This window comes from Salmo salar, chromosome ssa16, assembly GCF_905237065.1.
Source record: "Salmo salar chromosome ssa16, Ssal_v3.1, whole genome shotgun sequence".
NCBI classification, from domain to species: Eukaryota; Metazoa; Chordata; class Actinopteri; order Salmoniformes; family Salmonidae; genus Salmo; species Salmo salar.
In genome coordinates, this window is record NC_059457.1 from 26,932,714 (window position 1) to 26,950,099 (window position 17,386).

Sequence of the window (17,386 nt, forward strand, 5' to 3'; positions counted from 1 at the left end):
CCAACTGAGCCACAGGGAAGACAATAGACTCCAGTCTACATACGCTACTGTATGGAGGGAATGCAGATAGGCTAATCAAATGACGAATTTCACATAACGGTACCTATGAAATAGAAGGCATTAAACATATTCATAAAATATTAGTTTAAGCCTTCTGTGCATCGCACACCCAGAGGAAGTGTTGACAAGTCACTTTATACAAATGAATTACAAATAGTGAACAAATTACAGCACAGTGATAAGAGTCTGTATTACACATATTAGCCGAATGGGAAAACACCGGACAAGGTCCCTATTGAACTAGTGGGGCTGACAGGACCAATGAGACAAGAGAGATAGGCTAGCTCCTCAATGTTATCACCTCTGTGTTCAGGGATTATTTTATTATATTCAAGACCTTATCATCTTCAGGATAAGGTTTGGGTTTCACCTCCAACCACACAATGTCAACATCTATACTCTTTGCTCCTCCAATGTGAAAAAACACAGATATTTGTATCTGGAGAAACATTGGTGATTGATGTTGAGTGACCTTGTTACAGACAGCTGTGTAGAAACCTCTTTCTCTCCCTCTCACCTTACTTTGAGCGGACACACACATCACCATCATCATGGTGTTGAATTTAGAAGGTCTTAGTTGAGTGTGCACTGCATATGAGCAAGTGGTAATAATTATGAAACTTTCAACAATTAACAGCAGGGAATGTTGTGGAAGGCCACTTTATTAATGTGAATGTGCATCCAGAGGATAGCCACTCTGACTCAGTGATTCGGACCTCTATAGACAAAGACAGGTACTGCAACATCAATAACATGACACCACTTGACCTTTCCAGTATCAATTCAGAAGAAAAAAAACATACAGAGATGCATAACAGTATTGAATGATAGATATGTCAGAACTAAGGTAGTCATGATACAGAGACTATGAACCCAAGGTCAACTGTCTACTCCCACACTCTCTCTCTCTGTTCTCAGGTTATCTATTGTAAAAACGATATGGCAAAGCTGTCTTTTACATCACGTCTCTGCTTGTCACAGCCACAGGCACTTTAAACAGAGTGACGGCTTGCCTCTATTCACACAAAGCGTTGAATACTTTAGACCAAATTAGTATATGTTAAAAACGCAACAGATTTTAGAATACGATTTTAACAAGTCTACAAGTTACAACTTAAGTAATTAAGTAATTGTTCTCACAGTTCATTTATATTAATGTGACCAGAGATATTTTTTTTCTCTGGAAAAGTACAGGCAGGAGTGGCACTGTGTCACAACGCTGGGGGTGAAAGAATCATCTTAACCTGAGAGACTGTAGCCAGTAGCAAGTTGCGTTAGAGTGGCATAAACAGTCATGTACTTCTCAGATGGCTGATGTCACAGGGAATGTAAGGCCAGTTCACTAGGTTTCCTCTCTAGATGATGAAATCTGTAATTGCTATTTTGAAAATTCACTCAGAAGAGTCATTGAGCTGTACAGTATGAACAATAATAACATCAGTATGGTGGCATGGCATACTGTCACAAGCTATTGAAGCCAAATCCTCCATCTTCCCAACAGCATTAATATATAATCTAGCATTATAAAACAGTAATTCCCTGACCAGAAGCCTTATTACACCACCAATAATGCCTCTGTATCTCCTAGGGAGGGTTAGGGTGTGGGCCGCGATGCGTGCCCTCTGGCAGATTGGCAATCCCACTGCTCCATCCCAGGATGTGTTGTAAAAGAAGGTTTGTGATAATCTGTGTGACTCACTACACGACATGTCCTTTCATTAGAATACTGAGTCCATGCACGCTCCTCTGTCTCATACACTATGTCACTCCCATTACTCATCAGTCTAACCTCCCTTTCTTTCTCCAGCCCTGTCTGTCATGTGCACACCATATCAGCTGTGTGCAACATCCTTCTCTCTCCTAAACATGCGTTTATCCCTCCTCGTTCTCTCTCTCTCCCTCTTTCTCATCCTCCATAGAGCATCTACATTTGTGACATAATCACAACTGTGCAATATTGAATAATCATGATTAACAAACAGTTTATTGAGTTGATAGTCAAACTCCTTCAGCATCTCTCTTTGTCAGTATTGAGAATCTATGTTCTGGCTTGACTAGAACAAGCACCTGTTCAATATTCAGATGGGGCTTTGGGGAGAGAAAAACTCCTGTGCTCCTCAGGTGGCCCTCCATATCAAAGGCAACAGCAGCTCACTTTCATGTCTCCTCTATTTCAATCCCTCTGATGGCATGCAACAACATCGCCTGTCCTCCTCACTTCAATAGAGAGAGAAATTCATTTATTAAGCACATCACTCCGATCTCTCATGGCCAGTGTTCTGATACTGTACCACAGTAATTATTATTAGTAGGTCCAAGAGTTTTACCTGACCATGTGACTTGACCAAGGAAAACTCCTGGTTCTAGTTATGTACTTAAAAAATATTGTTTTGAAATGTTATTTTGAATAATGTTTGTTTTAAAGATGGAATCCACATTCGGGGAAACAGCATCACTGTCCGACCCTTGCACCTTTCCCACTGGGCACAGATGAAAATGCAATGTCTATTCCACATTGGTTCAACGTACAGCACTTTCGTTGAAAGGACTTGGACGCAATGTTGATTCAACCGGTGTGTGCCCAGTGGGTTGTTATTGGGTTTTTTTGTGGACAAAACAGAGTTAAGGTGTGTCTAGCAGCGTGGTGAAAAGATGCAGTACATTTCACATGCAATTATGTCAGAGGGAATAAAACTGTTTGTTTGCGGTAACTTCTTTGTTATTGTAATATCCCAGACGGACGTGCCAGTTTCATCATTAAGGATTCTAGCTTGAAAGGAGTGCTGAATATCCACTACATCACCAAAAGTATGTGGACACCACTTCAAATTAGTGCATTCTGCTATTTCAGCCACACCTGTTGCTGACAGGTGTATAAAATCGAGCACACAGCAATGCAATCTCCATAGACAAAGAATGGCAGTAGAATGGCCTTACTGAAGAGCTCAGTGACTTTCAACGTGGCACCGTCATAGGATGCCAACTTTCCAAAAAGTCAGTTCGACAAATTTCTGCCCTAACATCTGTAAGTGCTGTTACTGTGAAGTGGAAACGTCTAGGAGCAACAATGGCTCAGGCGCGAAGTGGTAGGCCACACAAGCTCACAGAACGGGACCAGCAAGTGATGAAGCACGTAGCGCGTAAAAAATAGGCTGTCTTCGGTTGCAACACTCATTACCGAGTTCCAAACTGCCACTGGACACAACGTCAGCACAAGAACTGTTCGTCAGGAGCTTAATGTAATGGGTTTCCATGGCTGAGCAGACGCACACAAGCCTAAGATCACCATGCACAATACCAAGCATCGGCTGGAATGGTGTAAAGCTCACCGCTATTGGACTCTGGAGCAGTGGAAACTCGTTCTCTGGAGTGATGAATCAGGCTTCACAATCTGGCCGATGGATGAATCTGGGTTTTGCGGATGCCAGAAGAACACTACCTGCACAAATGCATAGTGCCAACTGTAAAGTGTCACGCCCTGATCTGCTTCACCTGTTCCTGTGATTGTCTCCACCCCCTCCAGCTGTCACTTATTTTCCCCTGTGTATTTATCCCTGTGTTTCCTATCTCTCTGTGCGTGTTTTTCCCATACTCCTTTTTACTATTCTCCTTTTTCTAGTCCTCCCGGTTTTGACCCTTGCCTGTTCTCTGGACTTTGTACCCGCCTGCCTGACCATTCTGCCTGCCTTGACCACGAGCCTGTCTGCCACTCTGTACCTCCTGGACTCTGATCTGGTTTTGACCTTTTTGCCTGTCCACGACCATTCTCTTGCCTACCCCTTTGGATTAATAAACATTTTAAGACTCCAACCATCTGCCTCCTGTACCTGCATCTGGGTCTCACCTTGTGTCATGATATAAACTTTGGTGCAGGAGGAATAATGGGGAGGTTTTCATGGTTCGGGCTAGGCCCCTTAGTTCCAGTGAAAGATTTTCACATTTTAAACACTTAAACAATCTGTGTAAATCTTTCCCTGTTGGTTGGTTGTGTGGGGCTGCTGAGGTTGGTGGGGGCTGGCAAGGGGCTGCTGGGGTTCAGGGGAAGTCAAGGCTTATGAGAAGGTCTGCTGAACCCAGGAAGCCAGCTGGAAGTCTCTAATACAAGCCTGTACTCTGGGGGCCTGAAATAAAACACTAATTAACTCTGAGTAGTGAAAATAAATGACTAAGTGCCTTTATTCAGCACAACATCCTTCTGATGTGTAGTCTGGAGCAAAAAGACAGCAAAACACAGTCCTAAAAAGGTTAATGAAATTAAGAAATCTCTGTAAAGGATGAAGTACAACATATTGATTCTTCTGCTGGTGTTCAGCTTGTAAAATAGTAATTAGATTGTGCTTTAGAATAATGGGTACTGAGAAGCCAACACACTGAGCAGGCATAATTTACAGTAGCTGGAGGTGCCAAAACAAAATTGGAGCGCGAGAGGGGGGTGCCCTGGGGAGCTCTGAGGTACCGGAACGCATGATAAAAAAAACACATTTATTATAAGGCATTGCATGCATATCATCGCATTTGCGTAGTGGCATATAGCAATAGAGCAGAGGCACTTACACATGGGGGACATTTTTGTGATGGCCGATGCGTTCTTGCCAAAAGCCTATATCTCGCTCTTGTTTTACTTGATAAAACAATATTTGGAAGTTGATCAAATATGTTGTTAGCCTACATCATGTAGATTAGAGTCTTCTCTTTTCAGCAGAAGCCATTTGGTTTCCAAACTGTTTTCCCGAGATTGTATTTGAAATATTGCGAAAGGCCTGTTTTGTCAGCATGCTGTTCACTGACAGATTTGCCGCGCGTTCCCGACAGTAGGCTTTTCATTGTTATTGGGCTACACACAATCCACAGATAAGCCATTTAAGAAAAACAAGATACTGATCTTATGTGGCTACATTATGGTCATTTTCATGGTGTCGTAGGCTATTCTGAATTAGTTCATTTCTTTCTGAACTGATAGCAGTTATTCTATAACTTCGGCAAATGTATTTCACATTTTCAAGGGTGCTGCAGCTCCTCCAGAACCCATCGACTATGATTCAATTAAGAAAGAAATTATGAACTGCAATGCGGGAGTGATGACAGTTGCAGGCTCATGTCTATCAGTACCGGAACCGGTTAAATAGGTCCCGGAACGACACAGTCCAAAACTGAGACGTGCCGGATCCTGTTCCGGCAGAATCCGGTGTTGTGCCGAAAATCTCCCCCCTGCTAAAATTCTCCCCCTCTTCGCGTTCTTCATTGCTGCGACTTGCTTGCTAGTTTAGATTTCTGCTCTTCACTCCGTTGTCAGTTTAGCCTACATTTCACTTATCTTAGTAGCAGAAAGCATTTTTGTCTGCAGTTTTCGGTTTGGCTATTTGTTTCAAGTGTATGTGGCGGTTCTAGCTTGTATGGCGCCCTGGGCGAACCCAGCTTCAGCGCCCGCGCCCGCGCCCGCGCCCGCACATACTCGGGGCGGCACTAAAGATTGCGCCCTGCGCGGCTGCCCATGTCGCCCGAACCTAAATCCGCTACTGAATTTTATATTAGTCTATAAATAAATCTCTTTGCCAAAATTCGTCATCTCTCCCATGTCTTATTCGACTAGTATTTTTGAAAGTGTAAGGATAATAATTCAGCCATAGTTGTTCTGAAAGGTTTATTGCTTGCCAAACATTTTACTCCCTCTTCTATGTTTAATATAACACATACATTAATTATTAATTTCGGTTGCCTATCCTGACGTGAAGTTTGTTCTGTGGAAAGTATTTGACTCGGATGTGTGCCACAGAAAGTATTTCACTCTAGCCACAAAATTAAGGAAATTAGAAGGGGGGAGAGATTTTCGGCACAGCACGGCTCAAATTAAGCACTGGCAGTGTGCAAGTGATCAATGGCATTTGAGATTCTGCGCAGATTATTATAGCAATTGTGAAGATTTCCACTGACCCGCGAAGACCTATGAATGTTATCTTGAACATGCAGGAGTTATATGATTACATAAAAACACATTTATAGTTACAGTAACCTCAAAGCGTGGCCATGGATGTATTACTTATTTTAAGTTTGAATGTTACGTTAGCATTAACTTTAGGCTATTTAGTGTTTTACAAAATATATATTGAATTGTGTTTGGTTGAAAACACGGACAAATATCAACATTTGAAAGAGATCTGCTTGGATAATTCCATTTGTGCGACTAATTTAGTCTGGATTTAATTCCAGTTTGTCTAATAATTAATATGTTGGATTCATGTCTCCATGAACCAAAAATCTAAGTTAAAGAATAGGACTAAATAAAATCAAACTTCATGTCCTATTCTTTAACTTAGTTTTTGGTGGAGATGGAGATGTGAATCCAACATATCAATTAATTTGTAGACAAACTGGAATTAAAGTCAGACTTAGTGGCACAGATGGAACAATCCGAGCAGAAGATACATCTCCTTATAATATTGATATTTGGTTGCATTGAAATGTGGTTACCATGATGATATAATACTGTGGTTGAAATTTCACCCTCAAAACAACAGTTAAAAAAAAATCCTATGTATTTTCCAAGTCACAATACGTTGACAAATTACATTGAAACAACTTTAATTCAAACAGTTTGTGCCCAGTGGGAATGTTCAATTTTCAACAACTGTTTAAAGGTCAGACACATTAACTTTATAAACGTTACCCTAGTGCACACATATCAGATTTTTTCAAATGTAACCTTTATTTAAACTACATTACTATGATTTCTATATGTTTTTTAAAGTAAGGACATAAGAGTAACCTCGGCATAAAAGTGACCAAATCCAAATGTATTTTCAGACCAATAATATCCAACCCTCATACAAAGGGTTGATAGTAGACTGATAGTATGATACGATTCCATTGGGAGTCCACTGTATGAGCAGCCCCTATGTTCTCCCCAGGCCTTCTTCATGACTAAGGTCTGAGTGTAGGATTTGAATAGTAATCCACCACATCTCAGAGACAGACAGGTCTTCCCTGCTACTCTCTTAACTCTTAATTGGAAACCATTTCCGTAACAAGTCTATTTATGGCTTTCACTCCTTTCCCAGGAGAAGTTTTACACAAAAACACCTGCTGTCATGGTGCTATATTCAGCTAACAAGTGTAAGAAGCAAAGCCCTTCATTTACAGAATCACCTCCTTGGAAGATATCATATTAAATGTAAGATTAACATTTTTTAGACCCCACAGCTCAATGGAATCAGATCGGACCCTTTTTTTCAATTTTCGCCTAAAATGACATACCCAAATCTAACTGCCTGTAGCTCAGGACCTGAAGCCAGGATATGCATATTCTTGATACCATTTGAAAGGAAACACTTTTAGTTTATGGAAATTTGAAATTAATGTAGGATAATATAACACATTAGATCTGGTAAAAGATAATACAAACAAAAAACATGCGTTTTCTTTTTTCTTCTTCATCATCTTGAAATGCAAGACAAAGGCCATAATACAATATTGCAGTTTAGGCGCAATTTAGATTTTGGACACTAGATGGAAGCAGTGTGTGTGCAAAGTTTCAGATTGATCCAGTGAAGCGTAGCCATAGTGGACAATATTTTGTATAAAATCTGCTCAAATGTGCCAAATTGGTCAATTGATACGTTTTCAAGTACATAACTATAGAGAACATACAAAAATGATATGGTAATACAAAATGTAAGTTTACACACTCCCAGGAATGTCATACATGATGGATCATTAGCTTATACACTACTTTCACACATCTAGATGGCCGGGCAGGATGGGTGTGGAGCCAGAGACAGCAGGGGTTCAAACTGTAGAACTCAGTTCCTACATTAGAATATAAAAATTGATTTTATCAAACAAAACTATGCTACATTTTATCTCCGGGACCCTCAGGATGACAAATCAGTGCAAGATTACTGAATGTAAGTACATTATTTACCTTCAGATGTGAATGTATCAAACCAGTTGCCGTGATTGTCCTGTTTATGATGCATGCAAACACACCACACACTGACTCACTCCCTGGAACTGAGCTGTGCTGGAATGGGCCGAGATAACTCTTCGCTGGCCATACTGCTGGTCCCAAGCTGTCTCTGAGTGGTATGCTTTCCTATGGCTGTATGGATACAGTTTTATTTTGTACACACACTACGTATATCGAATAATGACTGTACTTCCGGTTTGGAGCGAGCAGTCGCACCACGCTTCGCTCCACAGGTAATATTACACTTCGCTACATTACAACGGCTTGATTTGTTTGATCTGAGCAATTCTTCTTAGCTAGCTACATAGCCGTCTTTGTATCAAAGATAATTGTGTAGTTTAGAGTAACTGAGTAATTATCGAGGCTAGCTATCTTCGTCCTCCTAACGTAGTCAACACTGCTAGCTGCTAGCTAGCTAGTCATCACTGTTAGCTAGCCAACTTCTACCGACTAGCAGCACCGCAGAAACTATTACATTACAACGCAACGACTTGATTAGTGTGGTGTTAGTGTTAGTTAGCCAGCTACATAGTTGTCTTTGCTGTCTCTGTATCTAAGATAATTGTGTAGTTTGAGTTTGAGTATTATCGAGGTGTGCTAGCCAGCCGCGACGCGGCGCCAGACTTACTCAACACACCTAGTCATCATTAACCCACTGCCAGCTAGCCAACCGTTACCGACTAGCAGCGCTGTAGTTACTAATACTTTACAACGGAACGATTTGACTAGTGCAGTGTTACCTAGCTAGCTACCTAGTCGTCTTTGTCATAGCTTGATAATTGTTAATTGATAATTGTTAGCTAGCCAGCCATCGAGGTTAGCTAGCCAGCTATTTCCGTCCCCCCGCGACGCCATTTTTCCTAACCTAGCCAACTATTACCGACGAGCAGCATTGTTGAAACTAAATACACTACAAGGAACGTCTTGATTAGTGTTATGTTAGCTAGCTAGCTACAAAGTTGCTTTGTATCATGACAAGGTGTAGTACTGAAACTACCGAGGTTACCTAGCCAGCTACACGTTCAAAGTCAACAACGCAGCCACTGCTAGCTAGCCTACTCCACCAGCCAGCAGTACTGTATCATTTTAGTCAATAACATTTTTGCAACGTAAGCTTAACTTCCTGAACATTCGAGACGTGTAGTCCACTTGTCACTCCAATCTCATTTGCATTAGCGTAGCCTCTTCTGTAGCTTGTCTACTATGTGTCTGCCTATCCCTGTTCTCTCTCCTCTGCACAGGCCATACAAACGCTCCACACCGCGTGGCCGCTGCCACTCTAACCTGGTGGTCCCAGCGCGCACGACCCACGTGGAGATCCAGGTCTCCGGCAGCCTCTGGAACTGCCGGTCTGCGCCAACAAGGCTGAGTTCATCTCAGCCTATGCTACCCTCCAGTCCCTAGACTTCCTGGCGCTGACGGAAACATGGATCACCACAGATAACACTGCTACTCCTACTGCTCTCTCCTCGTCTGACTACGTGTTCTCGCATACCCCTAGAGCATCGAGCCAGCGGGGTGGTGGCACTGGAATCCTCATCTCTCCCAAGTGGACATTCTCTCTTTCTCCCCTGACCCATCTGTCTATCTCCTCATTTGAATTCCATGCTGTCACAGTTACCAGCCCTTTCAAGCTTAACATCCTTATAATTTATCGCCCTCCAGGTTCCCTTGGAGAGTTCATCAATGAGCTTGACGCCTTGATAAGTTCCTTTCCTGAGGATGGCTCACCTCTCACAGTTCTGGGTGACTTTAACCTCCCCACGTCTACCTTCGACTCATTCCTCTCTGCCTCCTTCTTTCCACTCCTCTCCTCTTTCGACCTCACCCTCTCACCTTCCCCCCCTACTCACAAGGCAGGCAATACGCTTGACCTCATCTTTACTAGATGCTGTTCTTCCACTAATCTCATTGCAACTCCCCTCCAAGTCTCCGACCACTACCTTGTATCCTTTTCCCTCTCGCTCTCATCCAACACTTCTCACTCTCCCCCTACTCGGATGGTATTGCGCCGTCCCAACCTTCGCTCTCTCTCTCCCGCTACTCTCTCCTCTTCCATCCTATCATCTCTTCCCTCTGCTCAAACCTTCTCCAACCTATCTCCTGATTCTGCCTCCTCAACCCTCCTCTCCTCCCTCTCTGCATCCTTTGATTTCCTCTGTCCCCTATCCTCCAGGCCGGCTCGGTCCTCCCCTCCTGCTCCGTGGCTCGACGACTCACTGCGAGCTCACAGAACAGGGCTCCGGGCAGCCGAGCGGAAATGGAGGAAAACTCGCCTCCCCTGCGGACCTGGCATCCTTTCACTCCCTCCTCTCTACATTTTCCTCTTCTGTCTCTGCTGCTAAAGCCACTTTCTACCACTCTAAACTCCAAGCATCTGCCTCTAACCCTAGGAAGCTCTTTGCTACCTTCTCCTCCCTCCTGAATCCTCCTCCCCCTCCCCCCCTCCTCCCTCTCTGCGGATGACTTCGTCAACCATTTTGAAAAGAAGGTTGACGACATCCGATCCTCGTTTGCTAAGTCAAACGACACTGCTGGTCCTGCTCACACTGCCCTACCCTGTGCTTTGACCTCTTTCTCCCATCTCTCTCCAGATGAAATCTCGCGTCTTGAGACGGCCGGCCGCCCAACAACCTGCCCACTTGACACTATCCCCTCCTCTCTTCTCCAGACCATTTCCGGAGACCTTCTCCCCTACCTCACCTCGCTCATCAACGCATCCTTGACCGCTGGCTACGTCCCTTCCGCCTTCAAGAGAGCGAGAGTTGCACCCCTTCTGAAAAAACCTACACTCGATCCCTCCGATGTCAACAACTACAGACCAGTATCCCTTCTTTCCTTTCTCTCCAAAACTCTTGAACGCGCCGTCCTTGGCCAGCTCTCTTGCTATCTCTCTCAGAATGACCTTCTTGATCCTAATCAGTCAGGTTTCAAGACTGGGCATTCAACTGAGACTGCTCTTCTCTGTGTCACGGAGGCTCTCCGCACTGCTAAAGCTAACTCTCTCTCCTCTGCTCTCATCCTTCTAGACCTATCTGCTGCCTTTGATACCGTGAACCATCAGATCCTCCTCTCCACCCTCTCCGAGCTGGGCATCTCCGGCACCGCGCACGCTTGGATTGCGTCCTACCTGACAGGTCGCTCCTACCAGGTGGCGTGGCGAGAATCTGTCTCCGCACCACGTGCTCTCACCACTGGTGTCCCCCAGGGCTCTGTTCTTGGCCCACTCCTATTCTCGCTATACACCAAGTCACTTGGCTCTGTCATATCCTCACATGGTCTCTCATATCATTGCTATGCAGATGACACACAATTAATCTTCTCCTTTCCCCCTTCTGACAACCAGGTGGCGAATCGCATCTCTGCATGTCTGGCAGACATATCAGTGTGGATGACGGATCACCACCTCAAGCTGAACCTCGGCAAGACGGAGCTGCTCTTCCTCCCGGGGAAGGACTGCCCGTTCCATGATCTCGCCATCACGGTTGACAACTCCCTTGTGTCCTCCTCCCAGAGTGCTAAGAGCCTTGGCGTGACCCTGGACAACACCCTGTCGTTCTCCACCAACATCAAGGCGGTGACCCGATCCTGTAGGTTCATGCTCTACAACATTCGCAGAGTACGACCCTGCCTCACACAGGAAGCGGCGCAGGTCCTAATCCAGGCACTTGTCATCTCCCGTCTGGATTATTGCAACTCGCTGTTGGCTGGGCTCCCTGCCTGTGCCATTAAACCCCTACAACTCATCCAGAACGCCGCAGCCCGTCTGGTGTTCAACCTTCCCAAGTTCTCTCACGTCACCCCGCTCCTCCGCTCTCTCCACTGGCTTCCAGTCGAAGCTCGCATCCGCTACAAGACCATGGTGCTTGCCTACGGAGCTGTGAGGGGAACGGCACCTCCGTACCTTCAGGCTCTGATCAGGCCCTACACCCAAACAAGGGCACTCCGTTCATCCACCTCTGGCCTGCTCGCCTCCCTACCTCTGAGGAAGCACAGTTCTCGCTCAGCCCAGTCAAAACTGTTCGCTGCTCTGGCACCCCAATGGTGGAACAAGCTCCCTCACGACGCCAGGACAGCGGAGTCAATCACCACCTTCCGGAGACACCTGAAACCCCACCTCTTCAAGGAATACCTGGGATAGGATAAAGTAATCCTTCTAACCCCCCCCCTTAAAAGATTTAGATGCACTATTGTAAAGTGGTTGTTCCACTGGATATTATAGGTGAATGCACCAATTTGTAAGTCGCTCTGGATAAGAGCGTCTGCTAAATGACTAAAATGTAAAATGTAAAATAAAGGTTTTTGTTGTTGTGCACTCTCCTCAAACAATAGCATGGTATTTTTTCACTGTAATAGCTACTGTAAATTGGACAGTGCAGTTAGATTAACATGAATTTAAGCTTTCTGCCCATATAAGACATGTCTATGTGCTGGGAAGTTTGCTGTTACTTACAAAAGGCATGCTAATCACATTAGCACACGTTAGCTCAACAGTCCTGGTATAGGGACACCGATCCCGTAGGTAAGGAGGAGATGCATATTTTTTGTGAGAAGCTAAGATTGTGAGAGCACTACCTGGGGACAATCATTTGGCTGAAATAACACATTAATGAGCACTCCATTGAGCACTCCAGGAGGAAAGTTTGCATGCATTTCATTTCAGCTCTCTACAGCAGTGTTTCCCAACCATGGTCCTCGAGTACCCCCAACAGTACACATTTTTCTTGTAACCCTGGACAAGCTGTAATAATGGAGCTTCTCCTGCTCCTCCCCTCCCACAGGGATAAGGGATTGCTGCTGACCTGCTGCTGCTGCTGACCTGGGCACACACAGCTGTCATCGCTGGACATCCAGGTATTTCTCGCACCATCCACACCATCGCTGAGAAGTACTGGTGGCCCACCTAGGTGCAGGATGTCACTTGGTATGTCAACTCCTGTTCCATATGTGCTCAAACCAAGTCCCCCCGGAATGCTCCAGCAGGGAAGCTCCTGCCACTTCCAGTGCCTCAGCGACCTTGGTCTATCCATTGACTTTGTAACCGATCTTCCCTCCTCTGATGGTTCCATTCTGGTGGTAGTGGATAGATATTCCAAGTCATGTCGATTAATCCTTCTTCCAGGTCTCCCCACTGCTCTCCAGGTTGCTGAGGCACTCTTCCAGCAGGTCTTCCTGCTTTATGGCCCTCCGAAGGACATTGTCTCTGACCGTGGCTCCCAATTCACATCATGAGTATGGAGGGCCTTCTTGGAGAAGCTTGGGGGTCACGGTCAGCCTCACGTCCGGGTATCGGCGCCTGCCCTGCAAGAAACTGAGCCCCCGGTTTGTGAGACCATTCATGGTTCTTCGGAGGGTCAACGAGGTGATGTACAGGTTACAACTACCCAGTCACTATTGTGTCTCACCCTCTTTTCATGTCTCCCTTCTCAAGCCGGTGGTTCCTGGTCCTCTAGCTGATACTGTAACCCAAGCCCCCCCCCGGACATCGAGGGGGGTCCGGTGTACGCTGGACATTCTGGACCCCAACATCATTCGTGATTTCCACCTTCGCCACCCGGACAGACCTGATCCTTTTCCTCGGGGTCGTCCCCCTGGTTGGTGTCATCCTGTGGCTGGAGCCGCGCGTCGGGGGGCGATACTGACACGTCTTCTCCTGCTCCTCCACCGACGTCGCCGGAATACTAACCACCGGTCCTGGGATTCATCATTACACACACCTGGCACTCATCATTACGCGCACATGTTAATCATTATGATTCACACCTGGACTTTGTTACCATAATAATTTCCTCCCCTTTATATGTCACTCTCTTATGTTCACTCACCAGTTGGTATTATTCTTGTGTACCGGTGTGTAGCCACATGGAATTGTCTCATTACTGGTTTTGTTGTTTTATTAAACGTTGCACCTGCTTCCCGACTCACAGCTCCATTATTACACAAGCACACCTTGTCAACTAATCATCAAGCCCTCAATGAGTTGAATGAGGTGTGTTTGTCAAGGGCTACAATGAAACTGTATACTGTTGGGGGTACTGGAGGACCAGGGTTGGGAAACATTGCTCTAAAGTATGCTATACATGCAGATAGCCTGCTTCCTTGAAGTACAAAACAATTTAAATGTTTAAATTGCCTGAAGCGTACTACTGTATGTTGGCTGAATACTACAGTATAGTTTGGCTCAAAGAGCCAATTACCTTGACTGTAAACATCACCTCTTCCCATTGGGAAATCATAGGATGACCCCCCCCCCCCCACCCAACATCCCACATGATCTTACCTGACCAATCAAAGCAGGGGATTGTTGTCTACAGTAGATCTCTGCACAAAGGATCCCCAATATTCATACCTTTTTGTGTTTGGTTTCAGTGTTTATATGAATGGGTGATTCAAATATGATGAAATCATTTCCAAATTGTTAAAAGAGTACCAATATAGTGGCCTGAATGTCAAGCCACATAGTGAGATAAGTGAACATATTACAGTCCTTAATTACACTGAGTGGTTAGTGGGTACAGAGGGGTGTAGGTATTCTCCTCTGATAGTAGAAGGGGAAATCCTCTGGATGAATTAGTAATGTCCACAGACAAGACATTAATTATTAACATTGCATCAGGCAACGTACCAGAGTTTAGCCCAGGCAACCACTGAGAATTCACAAGCTACATTTAAACTAGCAACCGATTTGAAGCATATGTACCAGAAATATATATCCAGAGTATATTTTTGACAATATGATGACGTAAGCATGATGCATTAAACCTGTACGTTATCAATCTACCTCCACTTTTAAAACATTCCATGATCTAAATGGAAAGAAATCTGCATTCATGCAGATGACTCCTACTGTATAACTCATGCACATCATTGGCCATGCACACGCCCACATTTTCTGAACTGAAAAGAAATCATATATTGAAAATAGATAGAAACCTACAATTATTACACTTAGACAGAACAGCATAATCATTCATTTAGTTACAGCAAAATGTCGATTTTCAAGTATGAGAAAGAATAACAGTAACCCTGTATCCCTGTTCTTTTCAGAAATATGCTTACTCTTAAATAATTGAGAAGAAAGGGAAGCTTACTGTAATTCTCCATAAAATGTGCCTGGGAAAAAAGGAATAACCTTTCCAAATGTAGCTCTTCACTAGACATGCTGAATTAGCTCTGAGCCAGTATGGGAATCCATCCCATCTTAACCATGGTAACCAACACCTTATACTACATGCACAGGCAGGCAGAGAGAGAGAGTGGGGGTGCGATAGCAGAAGCCACAGGGTGCAGAATTCAATCTATTGCCATGGCAGCAAGCGCTACAGAGACAAGAAGCTTTCACCGCACAGACCGATTCATTCAGCAGTTGACTGGACACCAAGCCAGGTTTCTCCTGTCATTCCTCTCTCCTTTCTCTGTCTCTCTCTCCCTTCCTCGCTCTTTACAATATATTCCTTTGTGGTGAGCCAGGCGAGTTACCTTGAGTAATAGAGGATAGGTATTGCGGTGGTCTGTACCAGTATCTTCTAGTCAGGCGGTGACAGAGGAACAGAAGCTCTGCAGGGATCCCCAGAGATGCCGAGGGCTGCAGCTGAACCAAACCAGCGCCCGGCTCGCAGACTGAGCCACTACTACCAGCAGCCTCAGAAGCAGCAGACAGCAAATAGGAAGGGGAGGGGGAAAATCTAAAACAGGAGAGGGGTTTGCTCTATCAGTGGCAGGCACATTACATCATAGGCTGCTCCTGTAGAAGGGTGGGAGAGGAGAGGAGGGGAGAGCGCTGGGGAGAGGAGTGGCTCCCTGTAACAGCAGTACTCTCTGTCACTGGTGGACTCTTCACACTGCACACACCACAATTAATGCACTGTTAATTCTGTTAATAGTCTGAGGTCATTAACAGAAGATGCTGTAATGCTGTAATTCATGCTCAGTATTGCTGATTGTAACAGAAGATTATTGTTATTGTTAATGGTACTAATGCCATGTATCTGAGTGTTATTCTAAAGGGTGTAATTTGTGTGTGTTTGAATAGTATTGGTGAGCATGCTTGTATTGTGTGCGTTGGCGGATGTTTTTTTTGTGTGTGCACGCATAGGTGGTTGCATTGCAGGTTGATATTCAGCTCCTAACAAAAGGTAATTTTAGATTCCTTACAGCAATGTTATTGAGAGTGAAAATGGGGAATTGTTGCTGGTAGACATCTGCTCAAGCTGATTACATTTAAACCAAACTGTCACAATAAATAAGTGAGGCAGCAGGAAAGCTGCTATGTGAAAAGTTCTCCTCCTGCAGCATGTCTCCGACAGAGAGAGAGACACACAAAGACAGAACACAGACAGAGTATCAGGTGGCCACAGAGTCTGGCTGGTGGCACTAGGGAAGACATGATGGTGGTCCTCCCTTCACCAGTAAACAGATGTTCATCCCCCACCAACAGACCCACCACATGCCACACACAATATCCACAGCAATGACAGTTCAGAAAAATATTAACTTCATATCATACACTCATCCACTGCTAATGTAGGCTATTGGCCTGATATCCTCACACATCCAGCCTGTTAGATGAGGCAGGGTGTGACGTTTGTCGTAATGAGTAGACCAAGGTGCAGCGTGTTGAGTGCTCATGATAAATATGTATTATTATACTCAGAACACTATACAAAACAATAAACAAAGAAACACGAACGTCACGTTCTGCAGGCTTCACTGAGCAATACAAAAACAAGATCCCACAACACCAGGTGGGGAAAAAACCCTACTTAAGTATGATCTCCAATTAGAGACAACAAGGACCATCTGCCTTTAATTGGAGATCATCCCAAACAAAACCAACATAGAAATACAAAACTAGAACATGAACATAGAAATACAAAACAAACAAAAACACCCCCTATCATGCCCTGACCTACTCTACCATAGAAAATAACATCTTAATATGGTCAGGACGTGACACAGGGTGAGACTGGCCGTGTCCGAATACTCATATTAGCATACTACATACTTAAACTGCATAGTATGTACTCATCGTAGCATACTATTTAGCACATACTGTTCAGTAAAAAGTATGCATTATGCTATGGCGTCAACGCAGTAGCGGCTCCTGATTGGCTGTGTAGGTGGGGTGGGGGCCGGGTGTATTTTTCCGAATTCAACAGACATGCATCACATTAACCAGCCTGATAATAGCCAATTGCCAATTTGATTTGTTTCTCTAAACTCTGAATAGAATAGGAATGGAGGTATAGGCCTACTCAGGCTGCTTATAGGCAGACATCACATTCAACCTATACAGGAGGTTAAAAAGGACTGAAGACAGAAACAGATAATTTGGGTCCATTTCAACATATTTATTAGTGAAAC

At 44.5% G+C, this 17,386-nt stretch overlaps 1 protein-coding gene across 2 annotated transcripts in view; it reads right to left on the reverse strand.

The window, feature by feature from the left end:
- Positions 1–15,649, reverse strand: part of LOC106573467 (semaphorin-4B) — a 137,626-nt gene extending 121,977 nt beyond the window's left edge. The window contains exon 1 of one of the 2 annotated variants that reach the window (XM_014148547.2): positions 15,503–15,649. The gene's annotated coding sequence lies outside the window, so the exon portion shown is untranslated. Of the gene's footprint in view, positions 1–15,114; positions 15,295–15,502 lie in introns of those variants that run through there. The other variant, XM_014148546.2, reaches the window with a different exon arrangement.
- Between the last annotated feature and the right edge of the window lie 1,737 nt (positions 15,650–17,386).